The 24348-nt window shown below is 45.6% G+C and overlaps 1 long non-coding RNA gene across 1 annotated transcript in view; it reads left to right on the top strand.

The window, feature by feature from the left end:
* Window positions 1-24348, top strand: part of LOC130298380 (uncharacterized) — an 80376-nt gene that overhangs the window by 30548 nt on the left and 25480 nt on the right. The window contains exon 3 of the long non-coding RNA XR_008849765.1: window positions 9082-9246. This is a non-coding gene — a long non-coding RNA (uncharacterized LOC130298380). The remainder of the gene's footprint in view (window positions 1-9081; window positions 9247-24348) is intronic.

The following is a 24348-nucleotide window of genomic DNA, read 5'->3' as shown; positions in this document are numbered from 1 at the left end:
ATGGTCTCCAAACTGGGGCCCTCCAGATGTTGCAAAACTACAACTCCCAGCATGCCCAGACAGCCAAAGGCTGTCTAGGCATGCTGGGAGTTGTAGTTTTCAGACTCCTAGAAGCAGCACTGAAGATCTTCACTGCTGCTTCTAAAGACCATGTACTTACCTGCCGTTCCCGTCGCTGCTCGTCCACGTGGCCGGTCCCGCGCTGCTCCTCGGTCCCGCCGCTGGTTCGGGTAAGTCCGCCGGTCCCCGCGTGTTCCCCCACTTATGCCGCGAGCCCCCGCAGCCATCATCCCCCGTTCTGCCTGACTTCCAGGGGCGGGCAGTGCGGGGGATCTGAACTTTCACCCTAGATCACTGTGATTGGTCCACAGGGACCAATCACAGTGATCGCTGACCAGGACCATCAATGGATGGTCCTGGGGGTGAAGCAGAAGTTGTCCCCTGCTGGAAACAGCGGGACTTCTGCCAGTTAACCCGTGCGATGCTGCGCATCGCCGGGTTAACTGAATGTCATTTATAAACGTCGGGATGCGTGAACGAACTGCACAACCCGGCGTTTATATATGCCATTCTGCGGGAAGGGGTTAATATCTTAGTATTTTAGTATCTTAGTATAGCTGGGCTGGCCGGTTAGGCAGGGTTTTGTTTATGAGGTTTTGTTTTTGGTTCTAGAGTATTTCTTATTTATGTTATAGCTGGTTAAGCTTGCTTTGTGTTTTGTATTTGATAAGTTTTGTATTTTTCTAATAAAAAGAGTGTCAGCAGAGAGCACTGTGGTCAGACTGGAAAGAAATCCAAAAAGAAAATAACTTCCTCTGTAGAATACAGCAGCTGATAAGTATTGGGAGGATTAAGATTTTTAAATAGAAATAATTTACAAATCTGGCAAATTTCCCCAACCTCAAGGTTAATGTTTAACCACTTAAGGACCTAGGGCGTATGGAAACGCTTTGACGTCCTGGTACTTAAGGACCCAGGGCGTATCCATACGCCCGTGGGAATTTCAGTCCCCGCCGCGCGCCGGGTGGGGATCGGGCCAGGGTGACTGCTGATATCAATCAGCAGGCACCCCGCGCAAATGCCCAGGGGGGTCATCAGACTGTGGTCTCTAACTGTAGCCCTCCAGATGTTGCAAAACTGCAACTCCCAGCATGCCCAGACAGCTGTTTGGGCATGCTGGAATATGTAGTTTTGCAACAGCTGGAGTGCTGCAGTTTGAGACCACTATACAGTGGTCTCTAAACTATATACCTCCAGATCTTGCAAAACTACAACTCCTAGCATGCCCACATAGCTGTTTGTTGTCTGGGCATGCTGGGAGTTATAGTTTTGCAACATCTGGAGGTCCACAGTTTGGAGATCACTGTGCAGTGGTCAAAAAACTGTAGCTCTCCAGATGTTGCAAAACTGCAATCCCCAGCATGCCCAGAAAGCAAACAGCATTCTCGGCATGCTGGGAATTGTAGTTGGGTACCTCCTGCTGTTGCATAACTACATCTCCCAGCATGCCTTTCGGTGATTAGTACATGCTGGGAATTGTAGTTTTGCAACAGGTGGAGGCACACTGGTTGGAAAATACTGAGTTAGGTAACAGAACCTAACTGAAGGTTTTCCAACCAGTGTGCCTCCAGCTGTTGCAAAAGTACAACTACCAGCATGCACGGTCTGTCAGTACATGCTGGGAGTTGTAGTTTTGAAACAGCTGGAGGTTTGCCCCCCCCCCCCATGTGAATGTACAGGGTACATTCACACAGACAGGTTTACAATAAATTTCCTGCTTCAAGTTTGGGCTGCGGCAAATTTTTTGCCGCAGCGCAAACTCCTAGCGGGAAATTCACCGTAGCACGCCAGTGTGAATGTACCCTAAAAACACTACACTACACTAACACATAATAAAGGGTAAAACACTACATGTACACCCCCTTACACTGTCCCCCCCACCCCAATAAAAAATTAAAAACGTCTTGTACGGCAGGGTTTCCAAAACGGAGCCTCCAGCTGTTGCAAAACAACAACTCGCAGCATTTCTGGACAGCCACTAACTGTCCAGGCATGCTGAGAGTTTAGCAACAGCTGGAGGCACCCTGTTTGGGAATCACTGGCGTAGAATACCCCTATGTCCACCCCTGTGCAATCCCTAATTTAGTCCTCAAATGCGCATGGCGCTCTCTCACTTCGGAGCCCTGTCGTATTTCAAGGAAACAGTTTAGGGCCACATATGGAGTATCTCCGTACTCGGGAGAAATTGCACTACAAATTTTGGGGGTCTTTCTTTCCTTTTATCGCTTGTGAAAAGGAAAAGTTGGGGGCTACACCAGCCTGTTAGTGTAAAAAAATAAAAAAAAATTTACACTAACATGCTGGTGTTGCCCCATACTTTTTATTTCCACAAGCGGTAAAAGGAAAAAAACACCCCCAAAATTTGTAACGCAATTTCTCCTGAGTACGGAAATACCCCAGATGTGAGCAAAAAATGCTCTGCGGGCTCACAACAAGGCTCAGGAATGAGAGCGTTGAGGCCTAAATTGGTGATTTGCACAGGGGTGGCTGATTGTACAGCGGTTCTGACAAACGCAAAAAAATTAAATACCCACATGTGACCCTATTTTGGAAACTACACCCCTCACCAAACGTGACAAAGGGTATAATGAGCCTGAACACCCCACAGGTGTTTGACGAATTTTCTTTAAAGTTGGATGGGAAAATGAAAAAAAAAATATTTTTTCACTAAAATGCTGGTGTTACCCTAAAATTTTCATTTACACAAGGGAAAATAGGAAAAAAGCCCCCCCAAATTTGTAACCCCATCTCTTCTGAGTAAGAACATACCCCATATGTGAATTTAAAGTGCTCTACGGGCGAACTACAATGCTCAGAAGAGAAGGAGCGCCATTGGGATTTTGTAGAGAAAATTTGTTCGGAATTGAAGGCCACATGTGTTTACAAAGCCCCCATAGTGCCAGAACAATGGACCCCCGACACATGTGACCCCATTTTGGAAACTACACCCCTCATGTAATGTAATAAGGGGTACATTGAGAATTTACGCCCCACAGGTGTCTGACAGATTTTTGGAACAGTGGTCCGTAAAAATGAAAAATTTAATTTTTCATTTGCACAACCCACTGTTCCAAAGATCTGTGGGGTGTAAATGAAGGGGCAAGCTGTGCATAACTAGCTTGCCCCCTGACTGGTGAGCAGTTAAGGGGTTAAGAAATATACAGGCAATGTTTTTTAGCCCCCTCCCCCGCCTGTAAAAACTTGTTGCTAACTATAGTGGTATGTCCCATGGGTGGGGGGGAAGGAGTGCACCAATCAGGGGTCTAATAGTTTCCTCCCCTGGGTATTTATAGCTGTGGTGCCTCCCTTCCCCCCTCAATCTGCCCAGGACCCGGAGTTTTGCCCTCCCTCCCTCCCTTTTTGTATCTCTGTTTATTGTAAGTCACAGCTTGGCGGTAAGAAGACGGTGAAAGCGGGGTCAACCCGGGGTAGACCTCCACACAGGACAGTGTGGCAGCACCTCTCGGGTTGGCAAGAAGCCAATCGGTGTCTTTGTTACAGTTAAATTGTTATTTATATAAGTAATTTTATAAATAAAGCTGTGGCCGATCCCCACCCACGGAAAAGTTGAATTGTTGTTGTGTCAGTTATTATTTAATTAATTATTGTAGTAAGGGGGAGGGGTAGTTATAGCCTGCTCGGAGCTAATTGGGTCTCAACAGTCTACTCACTGCATCCCTTATTAAATTCTGTGAGGGGTGTAGTTTCCAAAATGGGGTCACATGTGGGGGGGTCCACTGTTCTTGCACCACGGGGGGCTTTGTAAACGCACATGGCCCTGACCATTCCAAACTAATTCTCTTTCCAAAAGCTCAATGGCGCTCCTCCTCTTCTGAGCATTGTAGTTCGCCAGAACTTTCACAGAAAGAAAGCCGTTCACTGCGGCATCTTGGTCGTTAGATCGGTCAGCCTGGTCCCAATCGGAGTGGTTGTGGTGCAAAACTGTGCAGCTAGGAAAAAACCACCAGTAAGTGCCCGCTGCATTCACCAGTGCAGAAAGCCATATATGCCAGCGGAAAGCCGCCACATAAATGCTGCACATGCTGTATGCCGCAACTATGCAAATATATCTAGCACAGCCTGCAGCCTGTTCACACCTATTGTGAAAACATTCATTTCAGCTGGGATTACACTTGGCGTGTTTGTCATAAAAAACACCATGCTCGCTGCGGGCACATGTTAGGTTGGAATCAATAGGGTAATATGAAACACCAGACACTAATGGGGGTTTCTTCATCCTTTTATGGTGTTTTTAGGCTATCAAATCTGTGGGATGCCGAGAGCATGTTTTTTTTTTTTTTTTTTTTGTATTTTGTATTTTCTCACAATTTTTTTTTTATAGAAATCCTTCAGTCAAATGATGAAAGAATCACATGACTTGTAATGAGAAAAGCCAGAGGGGAAAAAAACACCAAAGAAAAAACACTTCCTATAATAATAATAATAATAATAATAATAATAATAATAATAATAATAATGATGATGATGATGATGATGATGATGATGATGATGATAATAATACACATTGGGACAGATGTATGAAAACCTGTGAATGAAAGAAACTACCTGATTGGTTGCTATGGGCAACTGGTCCACTTTCCCTTTTCCCTGGTTTTGATAAATCTCTTAGACACCCCCCCCCCCCCCCCCCCCCAGTGCTTTTAGCAAAAATAACACAAAGATAGCTGAGAAAAGAAATGAGGGGGAAGATTTTGATGTTTGTTTTTTTTTGCAAAAAAAGAAAAAAATATCAAACAAGAATTGTGTTTGTTCCTAGGCTTAGGCTGTGATTAAAAACAACATATAAATGGTGTTTTTCAAAGCCTATATTGCTTTATTTATGGTGCTTTTTCCCCCCTTTCGACAGACGTCTGTCCAGCTATTGCAAAGCTACAACTCCCAGCCAGTGGCGGATCCAGGGGGGGGGCAACGGGGCAATTGCCCCCCCCCCCCCCCGAGATTGCTGCCCCCCCGCTCCCTAGCATGGTGGAGCAGAAGCTGTAAGCTCCGGCTCCACCATTCACTAACCCAGTGTTTTTCAACCACTGTGCCACGGCACACTAGTGTGCCGTGACATAGTGTAAGATGTGCCGTGGGAAAAACACCTGCCGGGTGTTTTTGCCGCAGGACACCTCTGTGTCCCGAAAGTTGCTTTTGGGACACAGGGATGCCTCTAAATCCCTGCGGCCCCACGTTCACTTTAAAAACGCGGGGACCGCCGGGAGGTAGCGCACGCAGGGACGTCACTGACATCCCATGCGTGCGCCCAGAGCAACAATCGCAGAGGACCGGAGCAGCGAGGAGGACGCGCGCTGTCAACTTGGTAAGTGTTACCAGCGGCGCGTCACCTTTGGTGTTCCAAGCACCGCTCCTCCGGTCCTGGGACCTACTTGTATAGCCGTACCGGAGGAGTGGTGCTCGGAACACCGAAGTGGGGCAGTACACAGGCATACAGTCTTCAGTAATACACTGTATGGCTGAAGGCTGTATGTTTGTGGGGGAACTGCACCTAATGTGGGGGGACTATACTGGGCCTAATGTGGGGGGACTATACTGGGCCTAATGTGGGGGGGAATATACTGGGCCTAATGTTGGGGGACTATACTGGGCCTAATGTGGGGGGACTATACTGGGCCTCATGTGGGGGAAAATAAGATATATGCCAAATAAGATATATGCAGTGTGCATAGGAATTTGTTCATATATATATATATATATATATATATATATATATATATATATATTTTTTTTTTTTTTTAACTATAGTCCGGTCCTCCAAGGAGACAAGTGCAATAAGTACTGAGTGACAGTAAGACAGATAAATAGATATAGTGCGGTGCGTTTTTTCCCTCTTTTTTTTTTGCTCGTCAACCTCGGTAGCGGTGCCTCGCGAAAAAAAAAAATTCCGAGGTGTGCCCCGACCCGAAAAAGGTTGGGAAACACTGCACTAACCTTACACACACACTGTGAGTACACAGCGTGTGAGCTGCGGGGACGAGATCCACTAAAGGCCGGCGCGATGACGTCACATCATCGCGCCGGCGCCTGAAGGACCCGTCCCTGCGGCCTGCATACTGTAAGTAAGGGTATGCTCAGGGTCCAGGGGATTATGGAAACAGGATATGCTGCACTGTTAGGAGGAGGGGGGTCAGAGAAAAGGGAATATTTAATGAGGGTCTGCAGGGCAAAGCACAGGGGGCATTATATGTGAAGAGCACATGACAGGGGGGCCCCCTGTCCTGTGCCCTTCACATATAATGCCCCCTGTGCTGTGCCCCTCACATAATGCCCCCTGTCCTGTGCCCTTCACATATAATGCCCCCTGTGCTGTGTGCCCCACACATATAAATTATGCACAGCACAGGGGGCATTATGTAAGGGGCACAACACAGGGGACATTATATGTGAGGGGCACAACACAGGGGGCATTATATGTGAGGGGCACGGGACAGGGGGGCATTATATCATATAATGCCCCCTGTGCTGTGCCGTTCACATAATGCCCCCTGTGCTGTGCCACACATATAAATTATATGTGTGGGGCACACAGCACAGGGGGCATTATATGTGTGGGGCACAGCACAGGGGGGCATTATATGATATAATGCCCCCCTGTGCTGTGCCCCTCACATATAATGCCCCCTGTGCTGTGCCCCTCACATATAATGCCCCCTGTGCTGTGCCCCTCACATATAATGCCCCCTGTGCTGTGCCACACATATAAATTATATGTGTGGGGCACAGCACAGGGGGCATTATATGTGTGGGGCACAGCACAGGGGGGCATTATATGATATAATGCCCCCTGTTATGTACCCCACACTTATAATGCCCCCTTTGCTGTTCCCCTCACATATATTGCCCCCTGTGCTGTTCCCCTCACATATATTGCCCCCTGTGCTGTGCCCCTCACATATAATGCCCCCTGAGGGGACAGGACATGGGGCTTTATATGTGAAGGGCACAGCACAGGGGGCATTATATGTGAGGGGCGCATGATAAGGGCATTATATGTGCGGAACGCATGATGGGGGCTTTATATATGAGGGGCGCATGATGGATGCATTATATGTGAGGGGCAAAGAATGAGGGCATTATATGTGAAGGGCACAGCACAGGGGGCATTAAATGTGTGGGGCACATGACAGGAGCATTCTATGTGAGGGGCACAGCACAGAGGGCATTATTATGTGGGGGAACAGGACGGGTCATATTATATGTAGGGGCACAAGATGGGGCATTATTACTATATGTGAAGGCACAGAGTGTTTTGCCTTTCAGAAGTATAGTGTATATTGTGAGGAATTTCTGGGGTGGTACGTTTTTTAGGGGCCACAATACATTACGGTATTTTACTCAGAGGGTAGTTACAGCACAGCAAGTTATATTCAGAGAATGCACTGTGTGGTAGTATTAGATTTAGAGGGCACAGTGTGTGTTAGTATTATATTCAGTGGGTACAGTGTATGATAGTATTATATTTAGAGGGTGCAGCGTGTGATAGTATTATATTCAGAGGGTGCAGTGTTTGGTAGTATTACATTTAGAGGGCACAGTGTGTGGTAGTATTATATTCAGAGGGTACAGTGTATGGTGGTATTATATTCAGAGGGTACAGTGTTTTGTATATTCAGGGGGTACAGTATGTCAGAATTATGTTAGGAGGGTATGTGCCAGTATTATATTCAAAGAATACAGTGTTTGGCAGTATTATAATAATTATTGTTTTCATATAGAGGATCAGAATGCGTTGGCATAGTGAGGAGACGTCTGGGCATCAAGTTCTGCAGAGAGAAGATTTAGCTGGAACAAATCCTGGCGGTATTTACCATCTGAATTAGATAAGGAAAGACTATAGAGAAGACGTCACCTGTAATCACTGATATCATTGTGTATTCTCCTCACTATAGAGAAGACGTCACCTGTAATCACTGATCTCTAAAGTGAGGAGAATACACAATGATATCAGTGATTACAGGTGACGTCTTCTCTATAGTGAGGAGAATACACAATGATAAGACCGTCACCTGTAGTCACTGATATCACTGCGTATTCTCCTCACTATAGAGCCTTAGCACTTTCCCATTCTGTGGCAATTGGTATATATGATTATTATTCTGACATATGAGCACGGCCTAAGAGTCTTAAACAAGGTTAGGACTGTATGATACATTTAATAATATTGTAAGTTCCGTAATCTTCTGTCCACCAACACAAAATACTCTAATAGCGCCCCTCCCGAGACTCGACTCTGGATCTGCCCCTGCTCCAGCATGCCCTGACAGCTGAAGGCTGAGAGTTGTAGTTTTGCAACAGGTGGGCAGCCACAGGGGATCGATGTTGCAGTATGTCAATCTAGGGCCATGGTGTCTGATCTTGAACTGGCAGCAGGAGCCACGACCACTTTAAATCAATGGCTGCCGGGACGTCTGACTAGTGACATCCTTCGCTCCAGACCGCAACGTCAGGGACGTCACTCGTCAGAGGTCCCGGCGGCCAGCGCTGCTCATTGAGCCTACCGGAGTAGCATTGATCTATGTAAGAAACCTATGGGCCCAGGCTGTAGGGGCCACCAAATGATATTACTTATACAGAATGTCTGGTCAGGAGAAACAAATATAACGCACCCACAGGGAGTGGCGCCATTTTAATAAAAATTGGCAAAAACCTTAGATAACAGTCATACAGAATATATTAGAAAGCTTTTTTGATTTTCAGCCAATCAGAGAGCAGCACTACTGAAATAGAACTCCCAGGAGGTAACAGCGTGTCACACATGTGATGTCATAACCATTGTCCACCAAAGAGCAGCACTGAGCAGAAATAACACTGCTCCTGTTCATTCTCCATCAGTGAGGGGCCGGTGCTGGACACTGTGTAGGGACGCGGGAATGCAAAGTCATACACATGACTGTGACTGGTAAGTGTTACATTGTTGTGTCCAAAAGATCGTTAGTGCAGTTCCATGTGTATTTCTATGATAAACATGTAAATAATCTATCTTTTTTGTCCCTATCTTAGATGCACTATTTCCAGGACATGGAGTAGCATTTCGGGACCTACAGCAAGACGTTGGATGAAGGCATAGCCCCAGAAATAACACTGGTCCTGTTCATCAGTGAGGGGCCGGTGCTGGACACTGTGTAGGGACACGGGAATGCAAAGTCATGCACATGACTGTGACTGGTAAGTGTTACATTGTTGTGTCCAAAAGGTCTTTAGTGCAGTTCCATGTGTATTTCTATGATAAACATGTAAATAATCTATCTTTTTTGTCCCCTATCTTAGATGCACTATTTCCAGGACATGGAGTAGCATTTCGGGACCTACAGCAAGACGTTGGATGAAGGCACAGCCCTAGGAATCACACACATACACAGACACATTTGCCCAAATTATAGAGGTAACCTCCTTTAGTATGCCCAGAGGAAGGGCCATACAGTAGCCATGGATTCCCTACAGGTTTCCTCCCCTCTGGAGGTTTTTCCTGTCCTGAGTATTAGTTACTGTACGCTCTTTGTGAGTGATGGGAGGTTACAAAAAGTCCCCTACACAAACATTTTAATAAATAATAAATAAAGTTCCCCTTTTTTTTTTTAACTGTTCTTTGACTTGTTCGACTCATTTATTTATTTCTGTGTGTGAAAATAGAGTTAGCAAAACATGGATGACCAAAGCTGCTCTCCTGCACGATCTGCATAATGCGGTGCGGAGAGAGGCAACTGGTGCTGGGTGGTGCAGTTTATGAGGCAAACGTAGAACACCCAGCAAGTTCCATGCACAAGCCTTTTTCTGATGAATGGGACTCATGCAGGGAACTTGCTAGGGGTCATACGGTTGCAAAGGATCAACTTTTGGGTACATGAACTGTCCCTTAAAGGGGTACTCCGCCTCTAGATATCTTATCCCCTATGTAAAGGATAGGGGATAAGATGTCTGATCAAGGGGATCCTGCTGCTGGGACCCCAGCAATCTCCATGCAGCAACCAAAATTCTAAATAGTATGTTTAGCTCACTGGTTCCTGTGGTGGGATTCGTGACATCATGCCACACCTTCTTGTGACATCACACCACCTCCCATAGACATAAATGGAAAGGGGCGTGGCGTGAGGTCACGACCCCGCACCACGAGAACCCAGAGTTCTAAATATATTATTTGGAACGCCGGGTGCTGCATGAAGATCACGGGGGTCCCAGTGATCAGTCATCTTTTGTCCTATCCTTAAGGTAGGGGATAAGATATCTAGGGGCGGAGTACCACTTTAAGGAATTAGAGAGTGTAGGCATGCCTTACAAGCAGGTAGAAAAAGAACAGCTGGGAGAAATGACAGGACACGAAGCAATGTTTGGCTGGGACCGATTTTGGGTGTGTTCTGGCCAATTAAAGGAGAACTATGGCAAAAATTAACTTATCCCCGATCCATGGGTTATGGGATAAGTAGCTGATTGTGGGGGGTCCCCCTGCAATACCTGGGATGAGACCCGTCGCTCAGTGAGAAGCGCTCGCTGCAGACGTCAAATCTCAATTTCCCTGGACCCCCCCCCCCCTTCCTTCATGTCCACCAAAGACGCCCCCAGACTGCTGTCTCTTACAGAGTTTTATGCCCAGAAATGGTTGGCTACTCACTTTGTCAGTAGATTCTCATCCTAAATATGAAGACAATCGAGGAAATGTACCTGTGGAGAGGAAATGTTGTCCAGTTGCTCTTAGCAACCAATCAGATCACTTCTTTTATTTTTCAGAGGTCTTCTCAAGAATGAAAGAAGCAATCTGATTGGTTGATATGGGCAACCTGATGAAAACATCTTTTTTTTCTTTAACAACTACAGTACTACAACTCCCATTGTAGTGTGTCTGTTCAACCTGTGCCTCCTCCAACCCTGACCCTTAGGGGGGCATAGACGGACCACACTGGGGGTTGTAGTACTTTCATTTTTACAGTTCCGCTATAACTCTGCAGCTTCGGTAGAAGTATGAGGCTCAGCCTTAGAGTCAGTGTATCTGGCTGCTCCGGTGTTCTTCTATTTTACAGCCTGGACACTGTTCTCCTCCACACTGGTCCCTGTGGTCCGTTCAGATGGTTCTGGAATGGGGCTGAACGGTTGCTTGAGGGATTTAGTGGCAGATTTTTTTGGGACTTCAGTTGTTGGATGACCTCTCTCTTCAGTGGCTGGTGATATTCGTAGTGCAGAATTTACAGGTGTTACGTAAAAGGGGTACTCCGGGGGAAAACATTTTTTTATTTTATTTTTTTAAATCAACTGGTGCAAGAAAGGTAAACAGATTTGTAAATTACTTCTTAAAAATCTTAATCCTTACAGTACTTATCAGCTGCCGTATGCTATAGAGGAAGTTGTATAGTTCTTTTCGGTCTGACTACAGTGCTCTCTGTGAGTAGGAGCAAATCTCCATAGTAAACTTCTCCTACTCCGGACAGTTCCTGACATGGACAGAGGTGTCAGCAGAGAGCACTGTGGTCAGACTGGAAAGAAATCCAAAAAGAAAATAACTTCCTCTGTAGAATACAGCAGCTAATAAGTATTGGAAGGATTAAGATTTTTAAGAAGTAATTTACAAATCTGGCAAATTTCCCCAACCTCAAGGTTAGTGTTTAACCACTTAAGGACCTAGGGCGTATGGATACGCTTTGACGACCTAATACTTAAGGACCCAGGGCGTATCCATACGCCCGTGGGAATTTCACTCCCCGCCGCGCGCCGGGCGGGGACCGGGCCGGGGTGACTGCTGATATCAATCAGCAGGCACCCTGCGCAAATGCCCAGGGGGGGTCATCAGACCCCCCCCCCCCCGCCCCCAATTGGCAATCGGCGCAAATCGCAAGTGAATTCACACTTGCGATTTGCGCCGATTCCGGGTCATACGGGTCTATTGTGACCCGGTGACCCGGAATAGAAGGGGGATCGCGGTTGTCTAAGACACCCACGATCCCCCTGTAGGCATAGGAGTGGGGTGGCAGGTATGCCACCCCTCCTATCCCTGCTATTGGTCTGCTATTGATCGTCAGAGGCGACGACCAATAGCAGACCGGGGGCAGGGGGGTTAACTTTCGTTTTCCCCGTCCTGCCCACCCACAATAGGCGGGGCAGAACAGGGAACCGAAGGGGACCGGGCTCCGACGTCCACTTACCCGTCCGGAGGCTGCGGCGACGTTGATCGGCGGGCGGCGTCACGTGCTTCTGAAGAGGACGGCTCCCGGGATCCTACGGAAGCCGGTAAGTTGATCTGGAGGGCTACAGTCTGAGACTGTGGTCTCTAACTGTAGCCCTCCAGATGTTGCAAAACTACAACTCCCAGCATGCCCAGACAGCTGTTTGGGCATGCTGGAATATGTAGTTTTGCAACAGCTGGAGTCCTGCAGTTTGAGACCACTATACAGTGGTCTCTAAACTATATCCCTCCAGATCTTGCAAAACTACAACTCCTAGCATGCCCACATAGCTGTTTGTTGTCTGGGCATGCTGGGAGTTGTAGTTTTGCAACATCTGGAGGTCCACAGTTTGGAGATCACTGTGTAGTGGTCTAAAAACTGTAGCTCTCCAGATGTTGCAAAACTGCAATCCCCAGCATGCCCAGAAAGCAAACAGCTGTCTCGGCATGCTGGGAATTGTAGTTGGGTACCTCCAGCTGTTGCATAACTACATCTCTCAGCATGCCCTTCGGTGATTAGTTCATGCTGGGAATTGTAGTTTTGCAACAGCTGGAAGCGCACTGGTTGGAAAATACTGACTTAGGTAACATAACCTAACTGAAGGTTTTCCAACCAGTGTGCCTCCAGCTGTTGCAAAAGTACAACTCCCAGCATGCACGGTCTGTCAGTACATGCTGGGAGTTGTAGTTTTGAAACAGCTGGAGATTTGCCCCCCCATGTGAATGTACAGGGTACATTCACACAGACAGGTTTCCAGTAAATTTCCTGCTTCAAGTTTGGGCTGCGGCAAATTTTTCGCCGCAGCGCAAACTCCTAGCGGGAAATTCACTGTAGCACGCCAGTGTGAATGTACCCTAAAAACACTACACTACACTAACACATAATAAAGGGTAAAACACTACTTATACACCCCCTTACACTGTCCCCCCCCCCCCAATAAAAAATTAAAAACGTCTTGTACGGCTGGGTTTCCAAAACGGAGCCTCCAGCAGGTGTAGCGGAGGCCCACGCAGCCCCCGCGGTGCGGGGGGCCCCGTCTAGGCTGGGGTCCCGGATTATCACTGGCGCTGTGGTCCAAAGCCTTTGGAGCACCTGCTCCAGGAACCCGCGCACAGTGAAGAAGGGGGCCCCCCGTTGCTAGGCCCGCGGGGCCCCCATTGCTACTCCACTAAGATATACCGGCTGAGAGGAGAGCGCGGGGAGATGAGCTCCCACCGGCAGTTTTCCAGCGCCAGGCCAGTACAGGTACCCCTCCCTCCCACTACAACTACCAGCATGCCCGGAGAGCCTTCAGCTGTCCGGGCATGCTGTGAGTTGTAGTTTTGCAACAGCTGGAGGAGCCCTGGTTAGCAAACACTGCCTTAGGGCCTAACCCAGTGTTTCCCAACCTGGGTGCCTCCAGCTGTTGCAAAACTACAACTGCCAGCATGCCCGGAGAGCCTTTGGCTGTCCGGGCATGCTGTGATGTGTGTGTGTGGTGGTGGTGGGGGGGGGGGGATTTATATAGTGTGTGTGGTGGGGGGGATTTATTACCGTATTTATCGGCGTATAACACGCACTTTTTAGGCTAAAATTTTTAGCCTAAAGTCTGTGTGTGTGTTATACGCCGATACCCCCCCAGGAAAGGCAGGGGGAGAGAGGCCGTCGCTGCCCGCTTCTCTCCCACTGCCTTTCCTGGGGTCTAGAGCGCTGCTGTCGGCCCTTTTCACCCCCTGGTTATCGGCGCCGCTGCCCGTTCTGTCCCCCTGACTATCGGTGCCGGCGCCAATAGCCAGGGAGAGAGAAGCGGCGCCGACAGCCAGGGGGAGAGAAGGGGCAGCGGCACCCATTGCCGGCGCCGCTGCCCCGTTGCCTCCCCGGTGGCATAATTACCTGAGTCCGGTCCGCGCTGCTCCGCTGCTCCAGGCCTCCGTCGTGCGTCCCCGGCGTCATTGCTATGCGCTGAACGGCGCGGCGCATGACGTCAGAGCGCCGCGCCGTGCATAGCAACGACGCTGGGGACGCACGATGGAGGCCTGGAGCAGCGCGGACCGGACTCAGGTAATTATGCCATCGGGGATGGGGGGAGGCAACGGGGCAGCGGCGCCGGCAATGGGTGCCGCTGCCCCTTCTCTCCCCCTGGCTGTCGGCGCCGCTTCTCTCTCCCTGGCTATCGGCGCCGGCACCGATAGTCAGGGGGACAGAACGGGCAGCGGCGCCGATAACCAGGGGTTAAAAAGGGGCCGACAGCAGCGCTCTAGACCCCAGGAAAGGCAGGGGGAGAGAAGCGGGCAGCGAAGGCCTCTCTACCCCTGCCTTTCCTGGGGGTATATCGGGGTATACACGCGCACAACACGCACCCTCATTTTTTCATGGATATTTGGGTAAAAAACTTTTTTTACCCAAATATCCGTGGTAAAATGAGGGTGCGTGTTATAGGCCGGTGCGTGGTATACCCCGATAAATACGGTATATAGTGTGTGTGTGGTGGGAGGGATTTATTATATAGTGTGTGTGGTGGGGGGGGATTTATTATATAGTGTGTGTGTTGGGGGGAATTATTATATAGTGTGTGTGGTGGGGGGTATTTATTATATAGTGTGTGTGTTGGGGGGGGGGGATTTATTATATAGTGTGTGTGTGGTGGGGATTTATTATATAGTGTGTGTGTTGGGGGGGGATTTATTATATAGTGTGTGTGTTGGGGGGATTTATTATATAGTGTGTGTGTGGTGGGGGATTTATTATATAGTGTGTGTGTGTGTGGTGGGGATTTATTATATAGAGTGTGTGTTGGGGGGGATTTATTATATAGAGTGTGTGTTGCGGGGGGATTTATTATATAGTGTTTGTGTGGTGTTGGGGATTTATTATATAGTGTGTGTGGTGGGGGGGTATTTATTATATAGTGTGTGTGTGGTGGGGGGGATTTATTATAGTGTGTGTGTGGTGGGGGGGATTTATTATATAGTGTGTGTGTTGGGGGGATTTATTATATAGTGTGTGTTGGGGGGAATTTATTATATAGTGTGTGTGGTGGGGATTTATTTTATAGTGTGTGTGTGGTGGGGGGGATTTATTATATAGTGTGTGTGTGGTGGGGGATTTATTATATAGTGTGTGTGTGGTGGGGGGATTTATTATATAGTGTGTGTGTGGTGGGGGGATTTATTATATATTGTGTGTGTGGTGGGGATTTATTATATAGTGTGTGTTGGGGGGGATTTATTATATAGTGTGTGTGTTGGGGATTTATTATATAGTGGGTGTGTGGTGGGGGGGATTTATTATATAATGTGTGTGTGGTGGTGGGGGGATTTATTATATAGTGTGTGTGGTGGGTATTTATTATATAGTGTGTGTGTGGTGGGTGGATTTATTATATACTGTGTGTGTGGTGGGGGGGATTTATTATATAGTGTGTTTGTGGTGGGGGGATTTATTATAGTGTGTGTGGTGGGGGGTATTTATTATATAGTGTGTGTGTGGTGGGGGGGATTTATTTTATAGTGTGTGTGTGTGTGGTGGGGGGGATTTATTATATAGTGTGTGTGTTGGGGGGGATTTATTATATAGTGTGTGTGTGTGGTGGGGGGGAATTATATAGTGTGTGTGTGTGGGGGGGATTTATTATATATTGTGTGTGGTGGGGATTTATTATATAGTGTGTGGTGTGGGGGGATTTATTATATTGTGTGTGTGTGGGGGGGGGGGGGATTTATTATATAGTGTGTGGAGGGGGGGATTTATTATATAGTGTGTGGTGAAGGGAATTTATTATATAGTGTGTGGTGGGGGGATTTATTATATAGTGTGTGTGTGTGTGGGGGGGAGATTTATTATATAGTTTGTGTGTGTGAGGGGGGGATTTATTATATAGTGTGTGTGTACTGGGGGGGGATTTATTATATAGTGTGTGTGTGGTGGGGGGGATTTATTATATAGTGTGTTTGTGTGGTGGTGGGATTTATTATATAGTGTGTGTGTGGTGGGGGGGATTTATTATATAGTGTGTGTGGTGGAGATTTATTATATAGTGAATGTGGTGGGGGGGGGATTTATTATATAGTGTGTGTGTGTGTGGTGGGGGGTATTTATTTTATAGTGTGTGTGGTGGGGGGGATTTATTATATAGTGTGTGTGTGGTGGGGGGAATTTATTATATAGTGTGTGTGTGGTGGGGGGGATTTATTATATAGTGTGTGTGTGGTGGGGGGGATTTATTAAATAGTGTGTGTGTGGTGGGGGGGATTTATTATATAGTGTGTATTTGTGGGGGGGGGGGGGATTTATTATATAGTGTGTGTGTGGTTGGGGGATTTATTATATAGTGTGTGTGTGTGATGGGGGGATTTATTATATAGTGTGTGTGGTGGGGGGGATTTATTATATAGTGTGTGTGTGTGTTGGGTGGATTTATTATATAGTGTGTGTGGTGGGGGGGGGATTTATTATATAGTGTGTGTGTGTGGTGGGGGGGATTTAATATATAGTGTGCGTGGTGGGGATTTATTATATAGTGTGTGTGGTGGGGGGATTTATTATATAGTGTGTGTGTGGTGGGGGAGGATTTATTATATAGTGTGTGTTGGGGGGGATTTATTATATAGTGTGTGTGTGTGTGGTGGGGGGGAATTTATTATATAGTGTGTGTGTTGGGGGGGATTTATTATATAGTGTGTGTGGTGGGGGGGATTTATTATATAGTGTGTGTTGGGGGGGATTTATTATATAGTGTGTGTTGGGGGGAGATTTATTATATAGTGTGTGTGGTGGGGGGATTTATTATATAGTGTGTGTGTGGTGGAGGTATTTATTATATAGTGTGTGTGGTGGGGGGGATTTATTATATAGTGTGTGTGTGGTGGGGGGATTTATTATATAGTGTGTGTGGTGGGGGGGATTTATTATATAGTGTGTGTGGTGGGGGGGATTTATTATATAGTGTGTGTGGTGGGGGGGATTTATTATATAGTGTGTGTGGTGGGGGGGATTTATTATATAGTGTGTGTGGTGGGGGGGATTTATTATATAGTGTGTGTGTGTGTGTGTGGTGGAGTGGATTTATTATATAGTGTGTGTGTGGTGAGGGGGATTTATTATATAGTGTTTGTGGTGGTGGGGATTTATTATATAGTGTGTGTGATGGGGGGATTTATTATATAGTGTGTCTTGGGGGGGATTTATTATATAGTTCGTGTTGGGGGGGATTTATTATATAGTGTGTGTTGGGGGGGATTTATTATATAGTGTGTGTTAGGGGGGGGATTTATTATATAGTGTGTGTGTGTGTGTGGTGGGGGGGATTTATTATATAGTGTGTGTGTTGGGGGGGATTTATTATATAGTGTGTGTGTTGGGGGGGATTTATTATATAGTGTGTGTGTGGTGGGGGGATTTATTATATAGTGTGTGTGTGGTGGAGAGGGATTTATTATATAGTGTATGTGTGTGTGGTGGTGGGGATTTACTATATAGTGTGTGTTGGGGGGATTTACTATATAGTGTGTGTTGGGGGGGATTTATTATATAGTGTGTGGGGGGGATTTATTATATAGTGTGTGTGTTGGGGGGGATTTATTATATAGTGTGTGGGGGGGGATTTATTATATAGTGTGTGTGGGGGGCATTTATTATATGGTGTGTGTGTGGGGGGGGATTTATTATATAGTGTGTGTGTTGGGGGGGATTTATTATATAGTGTGTGGGGGGGATTTATTATATAGTGTGTGTGGGGGGCATTTATTATATGGTGTGTGTGTGGGGGGGGATTTATTATATAGTGTGTGTGTTGGGGGGGATTTATTATATAGTGTGTGTGTTGGGGGGGATTTATTATATAGTGTGTGTGTTGGGGGGGGGATTTATTGTATAGTGTGTGTGTGGTGGGGGGATTTATTATATAGTGTGTGTGTGTGTGTGGGGGGGGGGTTATTATATAGTGTGTGTGTGTGGTGGGGGGGATTTATTATATAGTGTGTGTTGGGGGGATTTATTATATAGTGTGTGTTGGGGGGGATTTATTATATAGTGTGTGTGTGGTGGTGGGGATTTATTATATAGTGTGTGTGTGGTGGGGGGATTTATTATATAGTGTGTGTGGTGGGGGGGGGGTTATTATATAGTGTGTGTTGGGGGGATTTATTATATAGTGTGTTGGGGGGGGATTTATTATATAGTGTGTGTGTGGTGGGGGGGATTTATTATATAGTGTGTGTGTGGTGGGGGGGATTTATTATATAGTGTGTGTGTGGTGGGGGGGGATTTATTATATAGTGTGTGTGTGGTGGGGGGATTTATTATATAGTGTGTGTGTGTTTTTGGGGGGGGGATTTATTATATAGTGTGTGTGTGTGTGTGGTGGGGGGGATTTATTATATAGTGTGTGTGTGTTGGGGGGGATTTATTATATAGTGTGTGTGGTGGGAGGATTTATTACATAGTGTGTGTGTGTGGTGGGGGGATTTATTATATAGTGTGTGTGTGTTGAGGGGGATTTATTATATAGTGTGTGTGTGGTGGGGGGGGGATTTATTATATAGTGTGTGTTGGGGGGGGATTTATTATATAGCGTGTGTGGTGGGGGGGATTTATTATATAGTGTGTGGGGGGGGGTTATTATATAGTGTGTGTGGTGGGGGGGATTTATTATATAGTGTGTGTGTGTGTGGGGGGGGATTTATTATATAGTGTGTGGGGGGGGGGGTTTATTATATAGTGTGTGTGGTGGGGGGGATTTATTATATAGTGTGTGTGGTGGTGGGGGATTTATTATATAGTGTGTGTGGTGGGGGGGATTTATTATATAGTGTGTGTGTGGTGGGGGGGGATTTATTATATAGTGTGTGTGGGTGGGGGGGGATTTTATTATATAGTGTGTGTGGTGGGGGGGATTTATTATATAGTGTGTGTGTGGTGGGGGGATTTATTATATAGTGTGTGTGTGGTGGGGGGATTTATTATATAGTGTGTCTTGGGGGTGATTTATTATATAGTTCGTGTTGGGGGGGATTTATTATATAGTTTGTGTGTGTGTGTGTGTGTGTGTGTGTGTGTGTGTGGTGGGGGGGGATTTATTATATAGTGTGTGTGTTGGGGGTATTTATTATATAGTTTGTGTTGGGGGGGATTTATTATATAGTGTGTGTTGGGGGGGGGATTTATTATATAGTGTGTGTGTGGTGGGGGGGGATTTATTATATAGTGTGTGTGTTGGGGGGATTTATTATATAGTGTGTGTGTTGGGGGGGGATTTATTATATAGTGTGTGTGGTGGGGGGATTTATTATATAGTGTGTGTGTGGTGGAGATTGATTTATTATATAGTGTGTGTGTGTGGTGGGGGGGATTTACTATATAGTGTGTGTTGGGGGGGATTTACCTATATAGTGTGTGTTGGGGGGATTTATTATATAGGGTTTTTGGGTGTTTATTATATATTGTGTGTGGGGGGGGATTTATTAGATAGTGTGTGTGGGGGGGGGGATTTATTATATAGTGTGTGTGTGTTGGGGGGGATTTATATATAGTGTGTGTTTTTGGGGGGGGATTTTATTATATAGTGTGTGTGTTGGGGGGTATTTATTGTATAGTGTGTGTGTGGTGGAGGGGATTTATTATATAGTGTGTGTGTGTGGGGGGTTATTATATAGTGTGTGTGTGGTGGGGGGGATTTATTATATAGTGTGTGTGTGGTGGGGGGGATTTATTATATAGTGTGTGTTGGGGGGATTTATTATATAGTGTGTGTTGGGGGGGATTTATTATACAGTGTGTGTGTGGTTGGGGGGGATTTATTATATAGTGTGTGTGTGGTGGAGGGGATTTATTATATAGTGTGTGTGTGGTGGGGGAGATTTATTATATAGTGTGTGTGGTGGGGGGGGGGGGTTATTATATAGTGTGTGTTGGGGGGGATTTATTATATATTGTGTCTGTGGTGGGGGGGATTTATTATATAGTGTGTGTGTGGTGGTGGGATTTATTATATAGTGTGTGTGTGGTGGTGGGGATTTATTATATAGTGTGCGTGTTGGGGGGATTTATTATATAGTGTGTGTGTGTGGTGGGGATTTATTATATAGTGTGTGTATTGGGGGGGATTTATTATATAGTGTGTGTGTGTGGTGGGGATTTATTATACAGTGTGTGTTGGGGGGGATTTATTACATAGTGTGTGTGTGGTGGGGATTTATTATATAGTGTGTGGTGGGGAGGGGATTTATTATATAGTGTGTGTGTTGGGGGGGATTTATTATATAGTGTTTGTGTTGGGGGGATTTATTATATAGTGTGTGTGTGGTGGGGGGGATTTATTATATAGTGTGTGTGTGGTGGGGGGGGATTTATTATATAGTGTGTGTGTGGTGGGGGGATTTATTATATAGTGTGTGTGTGGTTGGGGGGGATTTATTGTATAGTGTGTGTGTGGTGGGGGGATTTATTATATAGTGTGTGTGTGTGGTGGTGGGTATTTATTATATAGTGTGTGTGTTGGGGGGGATTTATTATATAGTGTGTGTGTGGTGGGTAGGGGGATTTATTATATAGTGTGTGTGTTGGGGGGGATTTATTATATAGTGTGTGTGTGGTGGGGATTTATTATATAGTGTGTGTGGTGGGGGGGATTTATTATATAGTGTGTGTGTGGTGGGGATTTATTATATAGTGTGTGTGTTGGGGGGGATTTATTATATAGTGTGTGTGTGTTGGGGATTTATTATATAGTGTGTGGTGGGGAGGGGATTTATTATATAGTGTGTGTGTTGGGGGGGATTTATTATATAGTGTTTGTGTTGGGGGGATTTATTATATAGTGTGTGTGTGGTGGGGATTTATTATATAGTGTGTGGTGGGGAGGGGATTTATTATATAGTGTGTGTGTTGGGGGGGATTTATTATATAGTGTGTGTGTGGTGGGGAGGATTTATTATATAGTGTATGTGTGTGGTGGTGGGGACTTATTATATAGTGTGTGTGTGTGGGGATTTATTATATAGTGTGTGTGTTGGGGGGATTTATTATATAGTGTGTGTGTTGGGGGGGATTTATTATATAGTTTGTGTGTGTGGTGGGGGGATTTATTATATAGTGTGTGTGTGTGGTGGGGGGGATTTATTATATAGTGTGTGTGTGTGGTGGGGATTTATTATATAGTGTGTGTGTGGTGGGGGGGATTTAATATAGTGTGTGTGTGGTGGGGGGATTTATTATATAGTGTGTGTGGTGGTGGGGGATTTATTATATAGTGTGTGTGTGGTGGGGGGGATTTATTATATAGTGTGTATGTGTGGTGAAGGGGATTTATTATATAGTGTGTGTGGTGGGGGGGATTTATTATATAGTGTGTGTGTGGTGGGGGGGATTTATTATATAGTGTGTGTGGTGGGGGGGATTTATTATATAGTGTGTGTGGTGGGGGGGATTTATTATATAGTGTGTGTGATGGGGGGATTTATTATATAGTGTGTCTTGGGGGGGATTTATTATATAGTTCGTGTTGGGGGGGGATTTATTATATAGTGTGTGTTGGGGGGGATTTATTATATAGTGTGTGTTAGGGGGGGATTTATTATATAGTGTGTGTGTGTGTGTGGTGGGGGGGATTTATTATATAGTGTGTGTGTTGGGGGGGATTTATTATATAGTGTGTGTGTTGGGGGGGATTTATTATATAGTGTGTGTGGTGGGGGGATTTATTATATAGTGTGTGTGTGGTGGAGAGGGATTTATTATATAGTGTATGTGTGTGTGGTGGTGGGGATTTACTATATAGTGTGTGTTGGGGGGATTTACTATATAGTGTGTGTTGGGGGGGATTTATTATATAGTGTGTGGGGGGGATTTATTATATAGTGTGTGTGTTGGGGGGATTTATTATATAGTGTGTGGGGGGGATTTATTATATAGTGTGTGTGGGGGGCATTTATTATATGGTGTGTGTGTGGGGGGGGATTTATTATATAGTGTGTGTGTTGGGGGGGATTTATTATATAGTGTGTGGGGGGGATTTATTATATAGTGTGTGTGGGGGGCATTTATTATATGGTGTGTGTGTGGGGGGGGATTTATTATATAGTGTGTGTGTTGGGGGGGATTTATTATATAGTGTGTGTGTTGGGGGGGATTTATTATATAGTGTGTGTGTTGGGGCGGGGATTTATTGTATAGTGTGTGTGTGGTGGGGGGATTTATTATATAGTGTGTGTGTGTGTGTGGGGGGGGGTTATTATATAGTGTGTGTGTGTGGTGGGGGGGATTTATTATATAGTGTGTGTTGGGGGGATTTATTATATAGTGTGTGTTGGGGGGGATTTATTATATAGTGTGTGTGTGGTGGTGGGGATTTATTATATAGTGTGTGTGTGGTGGGGGGGATTTATTATATAGTGTGTGTGGTGGGGGGGGGGGGTTATTATATAGTGTGTGTTGGGGGGATTTATTATATAGTGTGTTGGGGGGGATTTATTATATAGTGTGTGTGTGGTGGGGGGATTTATTATATAGTGTGTGTGTGGTGGGGGGGATTTATTATATAGTGTGTGTGTGGTGGGGGGGGGATTTATTATATAGTGTGTGTGTGGTGGGGGGATTTATTATATAGTGTGTGTGTGTTTTGGGGGGGATTTATTATATAGTGTGTGTGTGTGTGTGGTGGGGGGGATTTATTATATAGTGTGTGTGTGTTGGGGGGGATTTATTATATAGTGTGTGTGGTGGGGGGATTTATTACATAGTGTGTGTGTGTGGTGGGGGGATTTATTATATAGTGTGTGTGTGTTGAGGGGGATTTATTATATAGTGTGTGTGTGGTGGGGGGGGATTTATTATATAGTGTGTGTTGGGGGGGATTTATTATATAGCGTGTGTGGTGGGGGGGATTTATTATATAGTGTGTGGGGGGGGTTATTATATAGTGTGTGTGGTGGGGGGGATTTATTATATAGTGTGTGTGTGTGTGGGGGGGGATTTATTATATAGTGTGTGGGGGGGGGGTTATTATATAGTGTGTGTGGTGGGGGGGATTTATTATATAGTGTGTGTGGTGGTGGGGGATTTATTATATAGTGTGTGTGGTGGGGGGGATTTATTATATAGTGTGTGTGTGGTGGGGGGGATTTATTATATAGTGTGTGTGGTGGGGGGGATTTATTATATAGTGTGTGTGGTGGGGGGGATTTATTATATAGTGTGTGTGGTGGGGGGGATTTATTATATAGTGTGTGTGTGGTGGGGGGATTTATTATATAGTGTGTCTTGGGGGTGATTTATTATATAGTTCGTGTTGGGGGGGATTTATTATATAGTTTGTGTGTGTGTGTGTGTGTGTGTGTGTGGTGGGGGGGATTTATTATATAGTGTGTGTGTTGGGGGTATTTATTATATAGTTTGTGTTGGGGGGGATTTATTATATAGTGTGTGTTGGGGGGGAAATTTATTATATAGTGTGTGTGTGGTGGGGGGGATTTATTATATAGTGTGTGTGTTGGGGGGATTTATTATATAGTGTGTGTGTTGGGGGGGATTTATTATATAGTGTGTGTGGTGGGGGGATTTATTATATAGTGTGTGTGTGGTGGAGATTGATTTATTATATAGTGTGTGTGTGTGGTGGGGGGGATTTACTATATAGTGTGTGTTGGGGGGGATTTACTATATAGTGTGTGTTGGGGGGGATTTATTATATAGGGTTTTGGGTGTTTATTATATATTGTGTGTGGGGGGGATTTATTAGATAGTGTGTGTGGGGGGGGATTTATTATATAGTGTGTGTGTTGGGGGGGATTTATTATATAGTGTGTGTGTTGGGGGGGGATTTATTATATAGTGTGTGTGTTGGGGGGTATTTATTGTATAGTGTGTGTGTGGTGGAGGGGATTTATTATATAGTGTGTGTGTGTGGGGGGTTATTATATAGTGTGTGTGTGGTGGGGGGGATTTATTATATAGTGTGTGTGTGGTGGGGGGGATTTATTATATAGTGTGTGTTGGGGGGATTTATTATATAGTGTGTGTTGGGGGGGATTTATTATACAGTGTGTGTGTGGTTGGGGGGGATTTATTATATAGTGTGTGTGTGGTGGAGGGGATTTATTATATAGTGTGTGTGTGGTGGGGGAGATTTATTATATAGTGTGTG

This window comes from Hyla sarda, assembly GCF_029499605.1.
Source record: "Hyla sarda isolate aHylSar1 chromosome 2 unlocalized genomic scaffold, aHylSar1.hap1 SUPER_2_unloc_6, whole genome shotgun sequence".
NCBI classification, from domain to species: Eukaryota; Metazoa; Chordata; class Amphibia; order Anura; family Hylidae; genus Hyla; species Hyla sarda.
This window is presented reverse-complemented; position numbering and strand designations above follow the sequence as displayed.